Raw genomic sequence first — 23,415 nt, forward strand, 5'->3', positions numbered from 1 at the left:
CCCACAACACTAGTAAGGACTAGTTCATAAAGAGGTAATAAATGGATTAGGTTTATTTACCGTTTACTTGCCAATGTTGTACATAGCAAGCTTTTGTTGATTTTAAGCAAACATTAATTTTATGCCCCCAAAAATTGGTGGGTGTCTTCCTCGTGCCAGAAGAATTAAAATATGTGTCTATGAATCTGCATCCACACGAACTATTAGGGGGAAAGTTTCAGGGATGAAGTTAAAATGACCAAATCTGAGTGTAATTCTATTATTTTAGTTGCTCAAAAAAATTGAAGTGGGAGGTAGTCTTGAGTATGTCATATATACCAGGCATGGAGGTGGCTGCAGAGCCAAAGATACAGGAGACAGGGGTGCAACCCTTGTAACTGCTATCCAATTACAAATGCCTAACTCCTTCTTCTAAATGGGCACTACAGTGACAGACAACAGGATTATGGCTGAGAGAAACAAGGCTGGCTCTTGTTTCTTCCATCAAAAAGCATTCCTTTCAGATTAGTTGTCCTCAATTCACTTACACACTAGAATCACCTCAGGAATTTTTTTAAAGCACCAACACCCTTGTCCCATGTTAAAGTAGTTACTGAGTAGTTATATCTGGAATTGTGATTGACACATTAGAATTTTTAAAAGACCCCAAGTGATTCAGATGTGACTCTAGGGTTGAGAAGTACTGTGTTAGGTCATTCTGTCTCAAGAAGATATCTCTTACGTTAACAGGTGGCAGTAATCCATGTAATACAACTGAAGATATCTGGAACTGTTACAGGACATTTGGAACACAAAGATTATAGTTTAAATGGTCTAAAGTCTAAAGAAAGTTCTATTTGCTAGGCAGAGAGGAATTTCTTTTTAGAGTGGCCCAGGAAATGAACACATTTCCTGAATTTAAGTTATACCATCCACACAAAATCACCAGTAAAAAAGAAGCCGTTGGCGTATAGCAAGAATAGTTTTTGCTTAAATGTTCAACCTAACCAAACTTTTTTTTCCTTACCTTGCTACTGAAAGTTTCATTTCACAGTCTCTAAAACAGACACAGGATTCAACTGTCCCCCAAAGCAGATTAGGAAATAGAGATATAAGCAATTACAAACCTCGAGACAACCACGAACTTATACAGCTGAGTCAGTGAGAACTAAGACCACTGGAGTGTTCACATATTTGTCTGGCTGCTCCCTTTCCATGGCTTATCAAGATGAAGGGGTAAGTGACAATGTTCACAGAAAGAAACAGACACACTGAAGTCAACTGTCCAGCAAAGGAGGTTCTCAGAAGTGAAGTTTGTGAAGTTGGTGAAAGGAGAAAAGAGAATGGTCCAAACGCAATAAGCAGGAGAAAAAAAAAAAAAAATCTACTGCTGGTTCCTGTTAGACTTCTTCCACAGCAATTAACCAGTTCCCACAGCAATAACATATCATGATGACTGATGATATAATCCAATGTCCTCACTGTTGATGACTGTTAGTTATAGACTATTTCTATTTAGTGACAAGCTAAGCACTAAATTCTCTCAATATCTCTGTGAGGCAGCTAGCATTATCCCTACACATTATTGCGCATGGAAAAAAAACTGAGGCAAAGAACAGTAAAGTCTTAGACAAAAATCACACAACTACAATGTGAAGTCAGAATGCTGAATACCATTCCTGTGAAAAGCCCTAACAAAATCCCCTCAATACTTATTCAACATGCCCGTATCTTTGCCACTGTTCACATGAAACACACTGTGTGTAAGTAAGAACTTCCTGCCTTTTTTCCCATCTACCAATCATAAATTTCTAGAGTATTTAACAAGTACCTCCTTTTATGCACACATAAAAGTCAATTTCATGATAGGGTATACAACATGTGCTGAGTTGATTCCAGTGTAAGTGAAATCTGTTGATCACTTGGCCTGACACAACAATATTTGATGTGTTAGTTGCCCCTAATAAAAACAGCAGTCAGCAGTTAAATACACAAACCAGTAAAGTGAGAAGACTTGTATTAACAGTAGGAGTAATCTACTAATTTATCAGGAGACTATGCTGATGGACTTGAGCTGCTGTGGGACATATGTTTAGGCATCTTTTCATCACTGTTGCTGACATACAATTCAACAAGCGGGCTCCTTACCTAAACAAACCCCCACGCCATCGCGAAAGCCTTCACTTAGTGGAGTTCAGAACTTAATGAAGCATGCAGCCTTATCCCTCTGTCAGACAACTACTGTCCTGCACAACTGAATTTCCAGATGTAAACTGACACCCAATAGCAAGCCCTTGCAGCTCCTATGGGAGAGTGAGAAGCAGGGCAGATTTAGAAGCACATCACACCTAGAAGGTATGAGAAAAGGCAAAGAAAGAGGAAAAGTGAAGTTGCTAGAAAGGAGACTGAGAGATAAAGACAGAATGATGACTTTGGTTTATGGCTCTGCTATCTCCTAACATTGCTAAGTACCAACATGCTTGCTAGGAAGTGGAGAGAAGAAATAAACAGCCTGGGGCCTCCCCGGTGGTGCAGCGGTTGAGCGCTGGGTTGTGAAGTTGCCCACAGCCTCTGCAGCACCGGTTCGATTCCCGGCCACCGGGTGAGGGTCCCACGTGGCCCATAGGCCTCTCCTGCCACCTTTTGCTCCCCTCAGAAGTGTATTTCGTCAGTCTGTCTGTTCTGTTCCCCGCTCTGGATCCGGTGAATTCTCTCTCTCCCGCTCTTCTGACTGCACCCAGTACTTGTATAAATAATAAATAAATCTTAAAAAAAAAGTAAAAAAAAATTAAAAAAAAAAGAAATAAACAGCTTGAATAGACACCTCAAGGTTCCCAGTTTAGCTGTAATCTTTTCTCTCCACTTCTCCATAGTAGTCCGTTTTGGACTTATTTTTTGTCCTTTGCAGATGTGGGGACTTTTACAGTAAGTGGACTGAAGTAATACACAGGTACTTGAAAATCTCCAAGTTCTAAAAATGCAACCTACAGTACCAAAGCACAACAGGAGTACACGTCATATGTATGTTCTCATGGGACAAAGATTCAAGGAATTCCCTAAGCAAATAGATGCTGGATCATCTCCAACTTGTGGATCACTGGTTAACAAAGAAAACATCACAGTCCTGTGTCAACTGGTGGGTGGGATAAGATTCTCTCTGTCCTGTGCTGAAACTATTGAGCTCTTTCAGATACAGTTTCCCCAAAACAACTTTAGTATCATATGTTGCTGTTTTCCTTTCTTCTAACACCTTCTGCTAAAGTCAACAACTGCCCAATTCTAAACAAAATGCATTGTTCTATTTGCAAAAATTTAGCATCCAGAGCAGAAAGGGTATAGGCTCTGCAGGCAGACAGATTTGAGTGACATCTTAAATTTTATTTCCCAGCAACACAGCTTTTGGTCGTACTGTAAATATAACCTCCACAGGCAGTAGTCCTCACTACTCAAACTGCCTATGGAAGACACTAATATAGTAGCTAGCACTTATTTCTTCTCTCCCACTTTCAATCACCATTTCTCCTACTGCTACTTAAACCACCATTTTTCTAGAACTGCACCAGTTGAGTCACTTGTCAATGGTTCACTATGACAATCAAAAGAGCATTTTAACCCATCTACTCCCCGCCCCCAGTCACTGATTCCCTTCTAATTAGACTCATGAAACATAACTCCAATCATGTTATTTCCCTATGAAATAACTTTCAGAGACTCCTTGCTAACATTTTTTTCATTTCAAAATTAAATTGAAATTTAAAAAATGTATTTCTTCCCATGACAAATTCAAATACAAAGACTGGAGAATTGCAAGGCTTCTAGAGAATTTTCAAATTATATGAACAAAAATTGACCAGACTTAAATGTCCTACATACCCACTTCTCTGCATTTGCCCCCATCCCCCTCTATATTCCAGCTACCTCTCTCCATCACACACGAAACATTTCACATAAACTGGTCACTCTGCCTAGAGCAGTTCATCTCTTTCTACAGAGTTACTCCCATTTATCATGTGTGCCACAACCTATCACTTTTGAAGCAGTAGTTTTGGGCAAATAAAATCCTATTCTTGAGATCCTCACTCTATGAATCGTCTCTGAGTATAGGATCCCTGGCCCTAATTAACTGCCCCCTTAGCAGCAGTGGTAAAAGAGCTGAACTCATAGTAGAATTCAACTTGCATGGGACGCTTTTTTCTTCTTCACAAAACTACCTAAGTTATCTCTTTTATTTTACATTTATTTTTCTTGGCTAGAATCCTTTAGTTTGTCAGCTCTTTCTATACTTGCCTAAGTTCTTTGAAGGAATAAAGAACTCACCATCACACTTATACTCATTCATGCCTCTCTCCCTCTTTTGCTCCTATTTCTTCTTCAAAACATAGTTCAACAGTCCTTCTACCAGGAAATAGTGTCTTGAAGACTCACCACTCTCTCTCCCTCCTTGATCCCATTCACACATAGTTGACAGGGCAGTTTAGCATCCTGCTTTGGGTTACCTTATCCTCTTCTGTGTCTGGCAAGCAAGCAACCTTTATTCTAGGTGTCCTGTTTACTAATCTATTCCCCATGGAAGTTCTCAAACTAAAGCTTTGGTTTTCAAACCATTAGCAGAAATCTGAACAGCTTACAGAGTCTGTGACAGAGTCTGCTGGTTCCAACAACCAGGCTCACTAATTCTTTTGTTCTGGGGTGTCATGTAGGAATCTGCAATGCTAACATGTTCCCAAAAGATGATGCAACCTGTCTGGGTCCACATTTGCAGAACCACTGACTTAAAGTTATCTTTCCCCAACTGTAGACAATGTGCCTTTGGAGCCTGAAATTCATATGTCTTTTGTATTTCACAAAGTTGGATCTAGAGTAGGCATTGAATAAATAAATACCTGTTGACTGACTGCCTTTGTATCTTATTCTCTGACACCACTGTCACAGGGCTTCTACCTACCGCACAGTCTATTGTCAGGTATCATTGTAAGGACAACTCTGTATTCATACTGTGTTCTATTACTTTCAGGCTGTACTTGTTACAGGACAGGGAGAGGGGCAGCCCAAACCCCGCAAACCTGCTTATTCTATATAGGTTCTGCCATCCGCCGCACTAACACAAAACATGAGATTTTAATGGGAAGGAACTTTAATACAATTAGGAAACAATACAGGAAAGGCGAAAAATTTAGTTTCTAAATCAAGCACCCAAAGTTACCCATCCCCTCATGGTAAAACTCCATCCAAATGGGATTGGCCCAGAGCAAGGCCCCAAAGCCTGCCACAGGTCTAAAGCATCTTCCAGTGGGGACCCACAGAAAAGGGTCAGAAACAACCAGACAAGCCTGGAAGGAAAAGAGCAAAATCAAAATCAAGAAAAAAGCTGGCATTGTCACCTCCCACAGGTCTCACCCATATCTGTGTCACCCTGTCCACGACCAAAAGACAAGCGCAGTCTCTTCATGTGTCTCTAGGCTCCATGTGCCTCCTCCAGGTCTCCTTCTGGCTCCATCCTGCTTCCTTCCTCAGTCTCCTCTGCAGCTTCTTCTCTCCCTGCTCAGCTCCACCCTCCCTTGGGTGGGTGGAAACCTGGGGAAACCTGGACCCTCCCCCTTTCCTGGGGACCACCCTGTTACATACTGACTGACTGGAGCTGGGCAGAGGAAAGCACAACTCATATACTCCATGAAAAAGAGCAACAATTAATCTCCTGGAAAGAGAAACTAAGTCTTTAGTAGAACAGTCTCCTTTGATATAGATGGGTCCTATACCCGTTAGGATTGGCTCATAGTTTAGTTATAATAAAGTTAGTTCAGTTAAACTCTCTGAAGATGCTTATTTCTTAGTAGCTTCCCCAGTGTGCCTGCTACGCACTGTATTCCATAAACCAGGCCACTAAGAGCCTACATAAGCAGCCCAAACATACCTGTCAAGTCACAGGGATGACGTTTCCTTTAGGAGTAATTAAGCAATAGTATCAGGGAGAAGATAACAGTTGACAGAATGCCTAGAATTTCCTGAAGAAATGTTTAATAACTGCTAAAGACAAAAAACTGTGTCTTTACAGCACTGAACCAAACCTTATAAAAGTCACTGAAACTGAATTTGGAGACGGTTCCTCTGGCTCATTTCCTCAGGCCTGTTTTGGAATGGGAAGAAAGGGTGAGATGGTGGCAACAATGCCAGAAAGGGTTCCCTGATTTGGCTTAAACATCTCATTTCTGCTTGAAAAGGAAAACCCATGATCCCTGCTTGGGTTTATAAAAAGTGCTGCTCTACTCCCAACCATTCAAAAGTCATTCCCATTGAAAGTCACTTAATTAAGCACAAAAGGTGCCCTTGCTGAGTCCCACTGTACTGTTTCCAAAGAGCTCAAGGACAACCAAGTTCTCTGCTTCTGTCCTTGGTAAGATCCACCTCCACTGGCAGACCAGTTATTCCCAAGGAAAACTCAGGAGAGGTGTACTTTTTCCCTACTCAGCAAAAAATAAGAATCTACTTACTAAACACAATCAAATTTTACAAGGCACTGAATTGATAACCCCCAAGCAGAGAACCCATGAGGTGATAAATATCTAATAAACACAAAGGTCACAGACCCAGGTGTTTATGAGCACAGAAAATGTTTATAGTTATCCACTTGGCTAGAAATTTGCTCTCAACCTTACTCTCTTCTTTATCGCCAGCTACATTATTATTATTCTCCAATTATTTTTGGAAAATCCAAAGCAAAGAAGACTATAAAAGAGCTTTATATGACTGTTGAGCCAAATCAGTATGCCAGAAACAAATCAATGCTTCGAAGAATTCTGAATACAATTATAGGCAAACAATAGCCCGATGTGTCTGGTAATCTCCCTCCAAACCATTATTGCATAGATTAAAAGATTACAGATATTCCTCTCTGCTCCTCAATATTAATAGTGATATAAAGCACATTTAATAAACCCAAACTGCCACAGCTCGAAGTCGGATTATGGGTCTGGTTCTTCATAAACTGACATGTACATGCAGACTCAGTTTAATAATATACAATCTTGGGTCAATCAAAATCTACCCTCACCAATTCTCTATTTATTATAGCTTTTGCCACAACCTGCACCCAATCAGATGCTGTCCTAAAACTCTCTTGGCTGGCAGCTGCACAAAAATCTGCACAGCATCAGCATAACAAGTGACAGGTCTCCCCATCAATTACAACTCTGAAGGAAAGACAGCTTCAGCGGGGACATAACCCCACAGTCATACACCACCTTAGTTTCTGACGGACCATCAGATCAGAAAGGAAGCTGTCATCAACGGAGAAAAGGAACCCAGCTCCTCATTAGCCAGGGTTTTCTTTTCTTTCTTTCTTTTTTTTTTTTTTTTCAATATACATCAAGGAATAATCATGGGCCAACTCAAGACTCTGACAGCTCCTTATGTAAATGGCATTTAAATGCAGGCAAACAGCTCACAAACAATGAGACTCCATCTAGGTTGCTGCTCACAAACCCACTCAGATGTGGTGTCCGTGCTGTGGATCTCTCTAAGTTTTATCTCCCTCCAAATGACTGGGAACATCACAATGAACACAAAGATGTTATTATGGGGCCTCACTGCCGGTGGGGATGTGCTATGCACATCCTGTTGGGATCCTGAGGCAGATTCTTAGGAGGGGCAAAGTGGACCACCCACATCTCCAGGCAGGACTCTCCAAGCAGGAGAGGCTGTTATTTAAGTTTTATAATCCCACCTCAGCTCAAGCTCTCCACTCATCTGTGGCTCTTACTTCAAATTCCAAGTTCTTTCCAGTCCACTCAAGGTTTACTTCCCCCACAAAGTCTACCCTGCTCACTAATCCACAGGAACCTACTCACATCTGATTTTCTGTGGTGCTCACATGGAACACTGCACACCACAGCAATGGAATCTACTTTGTCCTGGATAGTTCTCTAATTGTTAAATATAGGTCTCATTTCCCCAAATGACAACTAGGTTCCCTTAGCCAGATATATTTTATGTCTCCTCCTTCCCTCATAGACTTGCACACAAAGTCTCCATAAGCAATGTTACATTAAATACTGCCTTAACTATGAAATAAGAAAGAAATGTTACTAAAGGGGTGGGGGAGATGGAAGCAATAAGGATGCCCTACTAGGAGCTGGGTTCTTGGCAATTGAAAGTATGAATGTTCCTTCCTCTAAGTTTTCTCAACACCCTGCTGATAGTTTAGTTATCAACTTACAATTCTTGGATTTCTTTTTTCATATTGCTTCTCACATTAGAACTAGTGATTCTCAGCAGTAAAACTACATTATAATTTGTCTCCCTACTAACTGATCAGAGTGAGCCTCTGATATCGAAAAGGAGGAGAAAGAAAAAGCAGAGGACAAGGAGAAGCAGCACAATCCTTTATTGAGTATTTAAAATGTCCAAAGCACCATTTTATGAACCTCACAAGAGGCTTACTAGATAGGTTCCATTAGTGTCACCATTTTACTGATGAGGTAACTGAGGCTCCAGTATGCCACAAAGCTGTTTGGCTTCGAAGATGATGCCAACCAACCATTTTCTAGTAAGTAAATGGCACAGTTAAGCAGGAAGGTAACTACCATATAAAGAAACAGCGAATTTGAGATCAATCAAATATCCCAGGCTAGAATCTTGGCTCCGTCACTTACTGGATAGGAGACCATTGCTGATTCATAACCTTTCTGGCCCTCATTTTCTTTATCTACAAAAAGAATGGTGATAATAAAACCTATCTTGTAATTTTGATGTGAAGAGCAAAAGCTAGTAAAAGTTCTTGGCCAATTGTAAAGCACTCTACAGTTATCAGTCAACTGTGTCAAAAGCGAGCCCTTTATAAAGATCCAACATTAGCACCACGGGACTTCTGATAGAGCAAGGAGGTGCAGCTGACAGCATCTGGGAATGCCTTGCACAGAGCCTAAGAACACACTGACATTGTGGAGAAGCTATTTGTGTGAAGCTGACCTTCATTCCCCACACTCAACCTGCATAGCTCCTTATAAATTTCAGTTCCATCCTAGCCAAAAATCTAATCTTAGCATAATTGAGCTTTACACACCAAGGAAAGTATTAACCCTGAACTGACTTAATCTACTAATATTTTTCTAATAGGACTAGGGAGGGCAGATTGTAAATGTCTATTTTAATTTCCAGGGTCTGATGAAATGATTCAAGTTCTAGTGGAATTAGTAGAATTTAAATGTACTAGTACATTTTAAATTACCCAGCACTGTGACTAAAACAAGAATGACCTAAGCACTTTTCCTTCCTTCCTTTTAGTGATCCTCAAGAAACAAAGCTTTGAAAATGTCACAGATGTTTGGATTCATATTACCTGTTTCCCAAGAAGGTAACTAATCCCCATAGTTCATAGCTTTAACTCAGAAACTGGTGTTTCTCCATACCCAAGCGTTGGCATCATTCTAGCCTCTAGAACATTGGTTTCAGAGGAAAAGGGTTTAGCCTGTCTTCTCACTAGGATCTGTGGAGCAGATAGTATGACCAATGTGGCTGGATTCAGACTGTCAGTCACCAGAGTCCAAACACAAATTACTGCTTCCACGGGAAGTCATTTATTGATAGGGACCTCTTAGAGTAAACAGTATGAAAAAGAGGGATAGCTCTGTTATTTTATATCATTTATACATAGAATTATGCGTAGCTGAAATGCACAGATCATTAACCCAAGTTATATCTAAGTGTTAAAAAATATTAATTGTGAAGAGGTGTGAAGATGCCAAGTAGAGTAGAAGTGAATCTTTCTCATGAAAAGACCTATCACTCCAAAGACAACTTTCAAACTTGGGTTTTAAATGTCTTGATCTTTTCAAATTGGCAACTTTCTCACTTATCAAAACTCCCTCCTAAAGATGTACTATCAAGTCCGGGGTGGGGGGGCGGGTAAACAAAGTTCCAAATTCCAATAATAATAATAATAATAATAATAATAATAATAATAGTATGTTAATAATGGTGTGCAAGATGCAGGCTAAAAGCAAATAGACCCACTCCCTTTCCAAAAACATATTCATTTTCTAAATATAGAGGAAGGCAAATTCAGCTATAATGATGGAATATGGAAGACTTTGATGCCTTATCACATTCTGGTATATAATTTGATTATTGTACATGATGGCAGCTTACAAATCTGAAAACTAGTTATAAATAAGGGTCTTTATGGCAAATTCAGGGTAATTTGCACATGAGGCATCACTATTTAAAAAAATAAATTTTAACTGAAAAATAATTGGCTTCTCTCTCTACCTCTAAAAGAGTACCGAGTTCAATAAAAGAATGTCTATTATTCTTGAAGAAAGGAACTGCTGCCTTTCATTAAGATGCCATGAATATTTTTCCTGTTGGCCACAACACTGTCAAGGGCAGTACACTCTTGGCAAATCCTGCAGCATAAAGAGGATGGCCCCTCCTCTGCAAGCACTGGCCCCCCAGACATCTCCAGAACACACATTCTACTCCCCCATGCCACTGGGCACACACTGTGCACATACAAAGTTCCTGCAGACTTTTCCAAGTACCAATTGAGCCCCCAAGTGCACATTCACTGTGCAGGCTGAAAGCAGGACTGTAGGTAACAAAGGGAACATAGTTCCTATTCTTTGGCGCCTATTCAGTGCCCTGGGTTAGAGTGGCTCCAGACTGTGCACTGCTCTCTGCTTCAGAAGCCCTCACCCGGGTGGCCTGGCTGGAAGCTGGCCACTGGAGCGGCAGAGGGAGTTCCACACAATGGGTTTCCATCATGGAGATACCCTGCCAGCCACACACTTTCTCTCTTGTCTGCCTCAAACCTGTCCACAAAGCACCCTTGTGAATACAGCTTCCATCTTTTGCTGACAATCTATCTTTCTTACTCTTACTTACTCCAAACTGCCTGAGCAGAAACCCTGAAGTAGCAGATATGAGCAGAAGCATCCCCACTTCCTATAAGGAAGACAGAAAAACAAATGACGTGGCTCAGCTTTTCACAACATTTGTATAGTGTTTACAAGATAGGCCAGCGGGGCTTAAAATGTATGGTGCCAAGAAAATGTTAAAGCAACAAAAAGTACGACTCTGAAAAATACACAATCTTTAAACCAGAAAGTTACAATGGGTTTTTCTTGGCAAGAAGAACCTCAACGGAATAATGGTGAAATTGTACTTACTTCGAGAATGTAAATGGAAATACCACACTTGCTGGCACAGTTCAAAGTCTCAATTGCCCTGGACTCAATTGCCATTTTCATAAATGCAGTCCCTGTTGAACCAAAAGCACAACTGGGAACCACCCCTGGTTCACCCTTTCTGTTTACCAAAATCCCTATAGCCCACAGAGCTGCTCCAGCTGAAACCCTGAGTTTGAGAGGTGTCTCAGTTTGGTGATTAAAAGCAGGAAGTCCTGGATATTTATTAAAGTCTACCATATGTCAAGCATAGAGCTAGGTGCCTTGAACATATTTACAACCACTTGAGAATTACATACCAAATTCAAACCATTTTTACATTCTTCCCTTACCCTATATAACATGACTCTATAAGTAGGAAGTAGAATGTGTGAGAATTAATAATTAGACAGTCTCTAAAATGTGTACCATTTTATAAACAGTATTTGACCTACTCTTCTCAATGATGCAATACAGTAGGCATAATCTCAGTTTTCTACTACAGAAACATGGGCTTGGAAAAGTGAAATAACTTTACCAAATTGAAAGATGTGTCAATCGGAGGCATATGGGCAAATCTGCAGTACCTGACCTGACAGTGACTCCAGCTCTACTGTCCTTCTAGACCATGCTCTCTCTCTCCAATTATATGCTATACAACCTGACCAATACATACTCACACTTTCAACAAAAATTTCCTAAGTGCTTGACATGTCATGCATTTTTCAAGCACAGGACACAGATGGATAGATATCTCCAATCAGGTAACTCTTAAGCTAAGGCTAAATGAAGAGGGTATGAGCCACATGTACATCTGGGAAGAGAATTTTCCAAGCTGAGAAAACAATAAATCAAAGGCTCTACAATTGGGAATGCTTAGCTTATTTTGGGAACAGCAAAAAAGTGAAAGACCCAGAGTCAGAAAGGGTTAGTGGAGGGAATAGCAGGAGATGAGGCAAGAGATAACAGTCTCTGAAGCACGCAGTATCTCAGAGGTCACCTTAAGTACAGTTTTTGAATTGCACTGTTAGTGAAATGGGAGACTAGCTGGAGAATTCTGAACTGAGAAGTGATATTATCTCAAGTATATTTTAAAAGGGTGACTCTAACTCCTGAATGAAGGACAGTCTGCAGAGAGGCAGAGGTAGGAGCAGGGAGGTCAGCTGGGAGATTTGTGAGGCAATCCAGGGGGAAGGTAAAGAATCGTAACTCAGTCTAGAGAGGTGGAAAGAAGTGGCTGAGTTCTAGTTCTATCCAGTCTGGGTTGGCCCTCTGTGACTGATAAAAGCATTCCTTCTCGATGCTAAAAAGAACTTGGGTTCAAAATCCTACTGTTAAAGAGAGTCAAGTAAGATATTCAAATGGGCATCAGCAAACAAAATCCAGTGGAAAGCTGTAGTTCACAGCGATGGATTCATCGCTTGAACCCATGAGATCTGGCATTTAGAATATGACATGTTTGTGTAAGGTATGACAGATAAATAAATTTCACAGCACTGCCTCCCGTGCCAACAACTCTGGCAACACTTGTGACCAAATTCATCATGTCATGCAATCAATACAGCATCAGGTATAGCAAAAGCTGGAAGGAACCCCTGTATCATGCTGGTTGGACAAGGTAACACACTTACTTCCACCCAACAGATTGCATGCAGTGTTTTCAATCATAGTATCACTTGTTCTTGTCTGGCATCTCCCCCTCCCCACAAAATGCCTTAATTTGCATGCTGGAGAGTTGGAGAAAGATGGCTTTTATGTGGTTTTATCTCCCAAATACAGTATTGTCATGGCTTATTTATTTGTGTTTTTATAGTAATATGATGCTCTCCTGTAATTGAGAATATTATAGAGAGGGCTGGCATGTGTTTTCCACAAGATTAAAGACAATTTCTATTTTCAAAACCACTATTCCTTCTTAGAAAACTCCTCTCCTATGCTAAACTAAATCCACTAAAGTCAAAATTCTACATTCACCTAGCTGCATTATAGCACTGCAAACAGAGGACTAAAAGAGACAATTTCATTCACACATTGATTCTAGCAGTATTTACTAAACCCCTACTGCACCTGGCACTGTGGGGGTGGGAAAATACAGCACAAAATAAAACAGTCTTTGCCCTCCAGGGGCTCTGAATCCAGAGGGGGAAGCACACAGAAATGAGTATGCTACCAGGCATACTGTGATAAGAGCTATAATAGAAGTAAAACAACATGCAGTGGGAGAACAGGGAATGAAGGATTGACCCCATCTGGTGGGGAAGGTGTTTTCCAGGCAAGCTTTGATATGAATAGGACCTTCAAATTCCATGGGTCTGGGAAAGTGTTACCAGTAGCAGACAGAGCAAGGCCAAAGGCACAGGAGAGAAAAAGCTAAAGTTGTGATTACCTGAAAAATCATCTGAAGGGCTTTGAATTCAGAGGACAATTTTTATGGGTAGAGGAGCACACAGGGAGGATTTAGAGGTAAGAGGGAACAAATAAGATAAAACATGGAAGACTAGAGACAGACTGTGGAGGCCCCTCCTAAATTCCAGATTGGCTTATTCAAGGGAGACTGAGGAACCATTTCACTGGTTCAAAAAGACTGCCATGCCAGACACCTACTAGGGATCTCCATGTGCCTCTTAAACCTCACAGTGATGCCACAGAGTGGTCACTAGGAGTTCCAGATCACAGGTGAGAAAACCAAGAGTTAGGTCCAGCATTAACTTGTTTTAGATTTCAAACAATTCTTTCTGACTCCATGATTTCGTGAAAAGTGTTTTTCCCATGAGTCACTTCAGATTTCTCTTTTATAAAGGTAACTCAGTCAACAGTGTACAGAGTAGTGGGTGTAAAAACACTTTGGCCAGAGAACTATTGCAATAATTGAGTTCTCAAACAAGAGGTGCAGACACACAGGAGGAAAGATTAGACGCTTCCAGGTTGAATAACTCTCTAACCTAGCAACCTCCTTCTGTAGGGGAGATACGGTTTGATATGGGTTCCAAGTAAACATAAAAATGTTCCTTTCGGGCCTCCCCGGTGGCGCAGCAGTTGAGTGCTGGGTTGTGAAGCTGCCCGCAGCCTCTGCAGCGCCGGTTCGATTCCCAGCTGCTCCCCGGCCACCAGAGGAGGGTCCCACATGGCGCGCAGACCTCTCCTGGCGCCCGCTGCTCCCCTCAGCAGTGTACTTCGGTCCTTCTGCCTGCTCTGCTCCCCGCTCTGGCTCTGGAGAATCCTCTCACCCTCCCACGCTTCTGACTGTACCCAATGCTTGTATAAATAAATAAATAAATCTTTAAAAAAAAAAATGTTCCTTTCAAAATGTTCGTTAGATATGCTGCGAATTGTAGGACTGGCCAGATAATACTGTAACCTTATTTCATACTTAAAGTTTCAGGACTCAAGAAGTTCTTAAAAATGTTATCTGAATTATTTGTAATGACAAACCCATTTTACAGATAAAATAAGAGTGGCTTATAAACTAACGACTTATCCAAGGTCAGGCTGTCAGTTTCTTAAGAATCCCAGCCCACCACCATTTTTCCTTTCCCCACAGGAATGATGTCTACTTCTCTACCTTCAAAAATGTCACTCTTAGTATAAATCAGACCTGTAACCTTCACTTTTCTCCTAAATCAAACTCTGAATGTCAGAGTTAGGCCTTTCATGATGAGTCCTAACAGAAGAGATTAAGGCTCAGGGAATAAAGGGCCCTCTTATGAAAAAGCTTCTACATGCTGGGGCTTTCCAAACATCGTTAACAATAGCAACAGAAATATTTATTCAGCTTTAATTATGGGCTAGGCACCATGCTTAACATTTTAAGTGTTATCACAGTTAATCTTCACAAAAATCATGAATCTGGTAGTTTATTTTTACAGATGAGGAATCTGAGGCTCAGAAGCATCCAATAATTGGCCCAAGATGACACTTTTAGTAGTCATAGAGTGAACGCCTACTGAGCTCTGAGGTCCTTAGCCACCGGAGGCAGGCATTCTGGGGGCATGTGGAGTGGGGAATTTCTGGAGGCTGGAATGTTCGTGGAGAAGCTCAGTTAGGAAAGAGAATAAGATAGGGGTTAGATTATGACTTAGTCTTTAATTATGCTAGGGAGTGTGGGCTTGAACTGGACACATTATCAAGCAGAACATTTTAAATAGGTCAGTGACCTGGTCACGTTTGTATGTTTTAGGAGAATCCACACTGGTTTCAAAGTACAGAATTGATTTTATTGGGGCAGGGCAAGCCTGAAGGCAGACATAGGGCTGAAGAAATTTTGTATTACTCTAATAAATAGCTGATGAGGGCAGTGGGAACCAGGGTGCTTCCAAGTTGTTCAATAAATATTTGTTAATTGTGATATTGATTGGTTACAAGCAGAACAATCTGTCGTTCCAACTGGGGCATGTCAACTCTATCATATGGCCGTTCCAGTGTGTGATCACAGCTCTGGGTGCAATACTCTCTTAAAACTGAAGAGGCCTCTTTTCACAGTGTTGCATTACATCCTCCCTGGGATTTTTATCCCCTAAAAATGGGATTCTACTGGAATAATGTAGACATCTCCAATGAAATCATGAGACCCAGATTCTGATTATCTGTATGTGTGCGCTCACTGGGGGCCAGGGAAAGAAGTAAATGGGTACTAGGTACAAAAATTTGAAGAGGGATTATATATTCCCATGACATGCATCTTCCACTCGAAAGTAACTGTCTTCCTTGTAGCTAGCTGAAGATTCAGAGAAAACAAGAGGTAATATGATGGGAACATAAGAAAATGATGCCCATAAGAGAGAAGGGGGACTAACTAACCATCATAATCCCATCAAAAACCTTTACCATCTGAAAGGATATCCAAAATAGAAGGGTTCTAGAAGCAATTGACTGCTCTTTACAAACTCCTCATTCTGTATCACTTGTCTCTTCTAGGAGACAAAGGAGCAGAGGATCCTCAGACATTTGCCCAGGTCACCCTGGATCTTGAGACAAAAACATCGGGAAACTGTCTGCCTTGCCCTCCCAAGCCATATACTTAATTTCTTTCTAGCTAGAGTTCCTATGTTGGTTATATGATGAAAGAAGCTGCTCAGACACCAGAAGCTAACTTGAGGCATGGGGAGGGGGTACTCATGGAACACTCATCTGGTTGCTGAACATCAAAAGTAAAGCAAAAGGCCTATTCAGATAAAGTGAAAGCTAAAGAAGTAGGTTACTATATTATCTAGTTAGAACTTGATTTCATGCCTAAGCATAAGCCTTAAATATCTAAAACACTAAATATGCAAAAAACATGTCTGGCTTCCTATTAAATAAACCAGCATAATGTCATTATAATAACCATTTATCTCCAAACTGAATCAAACACCAACTATCACCTGCACAACCAATGTGCCTCTGTTATAAGGAATTACTAAATACATAGACATCATTTAGAGAAATTTGTTTAAAATGCAGAATACTATACACAGAGTCTGACAGGTCTGAAAGTCTGACAGGTATGCAGTGAGGTGTGGTGGTTAAAGTATGTCCACAAATTTTTATTCTAAAGATAGATCATAATTCTCCCTCTGAGGGCAGGGGGATTATGACTAATGGAATGAGGCAGAGGGACATTTATGACTTACAAGATTAAGTCACCTTTCTCTCTCTTGAATGACTTATGCTGGAGAAATCAGCTGTTATTTCCAGAGATCATGTTGGAAAGGTACACAAGGTGAGAAATCAAGGCCTCTTTTCAAAAGCCATGTCAGTGTTCATCGTGAAAGTGAATCCTCCAGCCTTAGTCAACCATTCAGATAATAACAGACTTAGCCAACATCTGACTGCAATCTTGTGAAAGAACCTGAGCAGGAACCCAGGAATTCTTCACCTACAGATTCTGTGAGATGTAGTAAATATGTGCTGTTTTGAGATGATAATCTTTGAAGTAATTTGCTACACAGCCATACATAACAAACTTAACTAAAAATCAGCATTTTTAACCTCGAAACTGGTGACTTAAAACATAAATACCCATCATGACAAGAATCCAGATGTTCTCAATTTGATGTGATGTTCTTTGTTGAAAGGAGCACAATAACAATGAAAATTAATTTAGATCATGTTCATCTTATTTGAACTCATTAAACATAAGATGCATTTCATGTCTGATGCCCCTGTGCAACCACTATCTCATTTAAGCTCTAGAGGCCCAGGAAACTAAGCATGAGAAAAGCAAGATGACTTCCATTTGCTATAAATATTTTAAAGTCCCACCTAAAATTTACTCTCAATATAATATTACATAATAAATACACCCTGATCATATTTTAAATGCTAAAAGAACAGCTCTGTAAGAGAGGTCAGGGATTTCTTTTCCTGGGATCAAATATGATAAAGGGTCTGACAAACAATAGCATTTATTGTAGCAAAAAGTTAATCTATGTCAATTCTCTAACTTGGAATCATGAGGACGAAGGAGGTTATAGGTGAGTATAGCAGCAGCAATGATTAAAGGCAAGGGCTCTGAATGAAAATGCCTGGGCTTAAATCCCATTTCCTAGCTGTGTGGCCTTAGGCAGATTGCTTAACCTCTATCTCTGTGCCTCAAGTTTTCTCAACTATAAACTGAAAATAATGGAACCTAACTCATAAGACTGTATTAGAAGTGGTGGTTCAATACCTGTAAAGCCTCAGAATAATACCTCATACATGGAAACACCCAATAAATGAAAGCTAATGTTATATTTTATTTCACTATCATCTCCTACTGAGCCTATTAGAGAGAGGAATTGTTACAGAAAGTAATCTCCATAAAAAGGGGTGGTTCCATGTCTCTTGTTCCATCTAATGAAGGGTGTAGCTGAGTTGTGATGAGAAGTTAGAGATTATGAGAAAATATGCGGAGGACACAGAGGAGGGGACTCAAAAGAGAGAGGTGGAGCAGAGACACATGTGAAGGGGGGCACCTGCTTCTCAGTTTTGCAATTGCACCAGGAGTTTGAGGGACATGTAAGAAATACATGGGTGACAAAGACATCGGAGGGGCTGACAACGGCAGCCTTTATCTTGATTTGTACTTTGATTTTGCTCCTTTCATCCCAGGCTAGTCTGATCCCATTTGTCCCTTTCCAATATTTTCCTGCCAGAAGGTACCTTAGACCTGTGGCAAGTTTTCAAGGCCTGCAGCCCCACTTTCAACCAACCCTGTTTGGCTTAGTTTTTACCTATGAGGGGATGGGTATCTTTGCGTGTTTTGTGGAAACTATTATCCTTTCTTCTCTTTCTCCTCCATGCACACTAATCCTATTAATGTTCTTTCACACAACAAGATGCTTTGTCTTCATGTGGCAAATGGCAGAACCTCTTTAGAATGTGCAAGTCTGTGGGTCTCAATCTGGACATTAACAAACCTTTAGAAATATATCTTTAAAAAAGCAAAATTTTTAATTGTGTCCTTATAGTCTCTCTTTTCTCCTGTGTTTCTCTGGTGTACACACACAAACACACATCTAGGTAGGTAGGTAGGTAGATAGATATCCTGCCAGGATTTAGTCAAGAGAAAGAAAACTATCTGTCCCTGCTACTGAAATACTATCATCCAATAGAAACTTAGTGCTCACTGGGATCATCACATCCACATTTCTTAGGGGAAATAAAAATTGACTCTTCTTCCTACATTTGTCTCAGGAGGAAAGAGTTCATTGCTACTGCAAATTTTAGGATGACTCACAACCTGACAGAACTGACCTAAGTTGCTAAATTACTTCTTTACATACATCTGCAACAATCTTCCAAAAATATTACATTCTGTCTTTTTCATATTCTTTTATTCCCACATATTATCTTGTCCATACATACATTCAGTATTTTCTTATAATTGCGTTCTATCCTACCCCAGCCTACCACGATCATTTGCCAAGGTAAGAAACATCTTTCACTCTTCACTGGAATTATTTTCTTCTGAGCAAAACATGTTTAAAGGAAGTCTACATTTCTATTATTTCCCGCCACCCCACCATGGAAGTTTGTTTAAAGTAAATACAGTTCTCACAGGAAATTTCTGGGCAGGAAGCAAAAGTAAAGGATGATTTAAAAAATTCCAATATTAAGCAATGCACTTTGCCACAAAGGTAATGTATTTTGGAAATTTTGCCAGATAACCTCACAATATCTTTGCAGATTTATCTGCCTGATATCAAGACTGCTACTTAACTCCTCAAGGCCCTGGGGGTTGAAGCTTTAAAAACCGTCACAGTCAGTCATATACCCAGTTCATCCTCACAACAGCAGCATTCTGCATCTATAGCAAGTGAAGCAAGTTAGAGTTTAGAGAAAGGCAACCATTCTCCCTTACAGAAGAATCAACTGCTACCAATTCAAGAAATGCAACTCTTTAACTGTCTGCAGAGTGATTCTTAACTTGAGTATGGACCAGAATGTCAGAAGGACTTGGTCAAGGTCAGATTGCTGGCTTCCTCCCACCACCATACTCTACACCCACTCCTCCACCTTGCAAAAAAATTCTGATTTAGGAAGTCAAGATGAGACTTTGAAAATTTCCATTCTGAGCTATTTCTCCAGTGAAGCTGATACTGCTGATTATCTCAGGACCACTTTGAGGACCACTACTCTGTGGTAAAGGGGTAGAACCCAGAGATACTGAGATGTGAGGGATGTTACTGTAAAAGCTTCAGGAATCTTGACAATTCAGGTCTGTGACCATCCATGTAAATGTAAAGCTTTAATATTTTGGCTCTCAAAAAGGAATAAAACTAATAGGTAAGAATGATAAAGCAAAGTCTGGCTGGTAAGTACATATGATAGACACTTCATTAAAGGTCTGATAGGATTAATTATCCTAGCAACTATTTATTGACTCTTAAAAAAAGTAGGGACAAAGTGATAATTGAAATCCAGCCAAAACTCACTATTTCAGAGCCACACCAGGAACCAAGTGAGGTAATTCTCTGACACGCTGTAGAAGCCACTAATGAGCTAATTCAACATCAAACTTATGGGAGGTTTCACACAATGAATACTGAGAGCTCTGACTCCCTATGGGGGACATCTGCAGCACTGCTATGCTTCCTGAAAATCCAACCAAAGTACACAACAGGTGTATGTGTGTGCATGTGTGCTATGGTTTCCACCTCATGGTATCAGCTACACTCCCCTCTCCTTCCCTCTAGTTTCCTGTTTAGTATTGTATCGCTAAAAAACGAAAGTTAAAGAGCTTTGAAAAATGTTAACAAGCCCCACAGAGAAGAGTGTGTGCCATTGTGTTAGAGTCCGCCCCAGGAACACCTGTGAACTGTTGAGTTTAATTAGTTTACAGCTGGTACTGACTGTGCATGGGAAGACAGGGATTTCTTTTTTGACTGCAAGCCTTTAGGTTCTATTTTTCTTAACTATCAACAACCACAATTCTAACAGTGTAATCTAAAAAGGGGAGGTGTCATGTTTCCTGTCCCAACTGATGAACGGTATTGCTGAACAGTAGGGGCAGCTTAAAAGGACTTGGGAGAAAAAACTAGAAAATTTGGAGGACACACATGGAGCAGAGAGATATGTAAAGATGCCACCTGCTTCTTGGCTTTGCACATAGGGACATGGAAGGAGACCTTGGAAGAGATATAGGTGAGAGACCAGTGGGGAGGCTGACAATGGCAGCCTTTATCTTGACTTATACTTTGATTTCCACTCCTTTCCTTTGAGACTTGCCTAACTCTTGTTCTCCTTCCCTATGGCTCGCCACCAGACTAGTGGCAAGTTTTTGGGCCTCAGTGGCCCACCTTTAGGACAACCCTGTTTGGCAGGTCATGTGGATATTTCATGGAAAACTTTGGATGTTTTATGGAAAACTATTGTTTTACTGAAAACTATTATCCTTTCTTCTCTTTATTGCACACTAATTCTATTAAAGTTCTTTTCTATTAGAGGTCTTACACACTATCTTACTTTGTAAAGGCAGAACCCTTTTCGAGTGTACAAGGTTTGGAGGTCCCTGGTGCCACTCAGTCTGTCTGCTAACACAGGAACTTTTTTTGGTGGGGGACAGAGGAAATACAGATGGATCAGGATGGGGAGCATTTTCAGGAAAGCAAATAAAGTCATAAATGGGAAGCAATCCCAAGGAGTGATGGCATAGGGGTGTGGGCATTAGGGGGTCCTAGAGGCCCCTCACAGTCACAAGCATTGTTCCCAAAGGGTGACAAGTACATTTATTCAAGATTTATCTCCAATTGGTGCCATTCAGAGCAGAATGCCAGCTAGAAAACAATATACAGTACATCAGCAGTTTCAATCACAGTATCCCAAGCAAAGCAATTCCTAAGGAGAGCGATGAAATGCAGCCATTTATAATTCTGCTGAAACACAGATCTGATTATTGCCCATTGTGGGAGGAGTTAAAAACTATCCAGTTCAGTGCCCACAGCTGAGCTTGTTTTATTCATGCTTTTATTAGGCATACAGTAATTGTCACAGAGTGAGCAACCACTATTTTTGAGGAAATGACCACTAAGTGAGAAAGAAAATGTGAATTAAATTTGAAAGGGTGATTAATTGACTATGTTTTTGTCATGATTAGTCAACCAATGATTCTCTGAAAAATGGTCAATCTGAAGAAAATCAGATTTTTACAAAGATCTTTGCACTGGAATATGTAAGAATCTAGAAGCCTTTATGCCTTACTAATTACTGTTTCCTTGGCCCAATGTTCCAGTAGCATACCTTGGCCAAGTCTTCTAAGTAGCATTGAATCCAAGATACAGACTGTAATCCAGAGAAACACTGGCAAATTAAGAATTTGTTTCACTAACTCAAAGGAGATAAGCACTTTAACCAACAGTCATCAATGATGGTCTAGAATACCCATTTTAAAGTTAAAGAAAATACAAGGTCTTCTCTCCTTGAAAAGATAAGACAGCTATACAGAAAAAAGTTGTAAGATAAAATTTCATTAAGTAATAAAATGAGTTCACAGTCAGTACTACAGATAAGGAAGCCATCAAGGTGGACAGAAGTAGCCAGAGAAGTCCTTGCATTATCAGCCAAAATAAGTTATCAGTACCCCAGCCTGAGGACAGTGTGATAAGACTTATGTAAACTAGTTAAACAAGAAATCGTCCCTTAAGAAATACAAGATCTAAGAAAAAGTGGTGCTACCACAGACCAGAATTAGAGAGAAGGCGCAGATAGCACAACAGGATATCTGACCCACCAAAAGGAAAAGAAAAGCTTCCACAGGCCTTTCCATCAAGCTAACTTTGTAAGAAGAAATAAATGCACTGCTCTTGTAACAGGGTGGTCCCCAGGAAAGGGGGAGGTTCCCTGCCCCACCCAAGGGAGGGTGGAGCTGAGCAGGAAGAGGAGAAGCTGAAGAAGAGACTGAGGAAGGAAGGAGCAGGATGGAGCCAGAAGGAGACCTGGAGGAGGCGCATGGAGCCTAGAGACACGTGAAGAAACTGCGCTTGTCTTTTGGTCGTGGACGGGGTAACACAGATGTGGGTGAGACCCGTGGGGAGGTGACAATGGCAGCTTTTATCTTGATGTTGATTTTGCTCTTTTCCTTCTGGGCTTGTTTGGTTGTTTCTGACTCTTTTCTGTGGGTCCCCACTGGAAGGTGCTTTAGACTTGTGGCAGGCTTTGGGGCCTTGCTCTGGGCCAATCCCATATGGATGGACTTTTACCCACGAGGGGATGGGTAACTTTGGGTGCTTCATTTAGAAACTGGACTCTTTGCCTTACCTGTATTGTTTCCTAGTTTTATTAAAGATCCTTCCCATTAAAGTCTCATATGTTTTGTGTTGATGCGGCGGATGGCAGAACCCATTTAGAATAGGCAGGTTTGCTGGGGTTTGGGCTGCCCCTCTCCCTGTCCTATAACACTCTTAACATACATATTCAGACTAAGGATTTAACCAAGGCAACTGTCCAAAGACAGGAAACATTTACAGATTCTGATAAAATAGGCACTTTGATCCCAACCTGCTGGTCTGTTTAATCTAATAAACATGAAGGATTGTGAGCCAAGTAAACCATCCAATTGTTAGGGGGAAAGGATGTCCTGAGATAATCTCATACAGGCTTTGTGGACTCCACCCCCACTCCAGACTAAAGCCATCAGGACATTGGGAAAGACAAATCCCATCACCACCAAGGGGAGGGTGGCTGGGACCTGAGGGTGGAGTTGGGCAGCCAGGTTGGATATAAAAACCAGACACATGGGCCTTGCTCCCTCTCTGGCTCGCGATCGCTCGCCTCCTGGCTTTACCGCTCCTGGCTGGCGGCCAACTCTGAGAGCGCCATT

At 40.8% G+C, this 23,415-nt stretch overlaps 1 protein-coding gene across 7 annotated transcripts in view; it reads right to left on the minus strand.

Moving 5' to 3' along the window:
- Nucleotides 1–23,415, minus strand: part of AUTS2 (activator of transcription and developmental regulator AUTS2) — a 1,093,480-nt gene that overhangs the window by 874,119 nt on the left and 195,946 nt on the right. The gene's annotated exons all lie outside the window — the stretch shown is intronic.

This window comes from Talpa occidentalis, unplaced genomic scaffold (assembly GCF_014898055.3).
Source record: "Talpa occidentalis isolate TD23 unplaced genomic scaffold, MPIMG_talOcc4v2.1 talOcc4.12, whole genome shotgun sequence".
Taxonomy (NCBI): domain Eukaryota; kingdom Metazoa; phylum Chordata; class Mammalia; order Eulipotyphla; family Talpidae; genus Talpa; species Talpa occidentalis.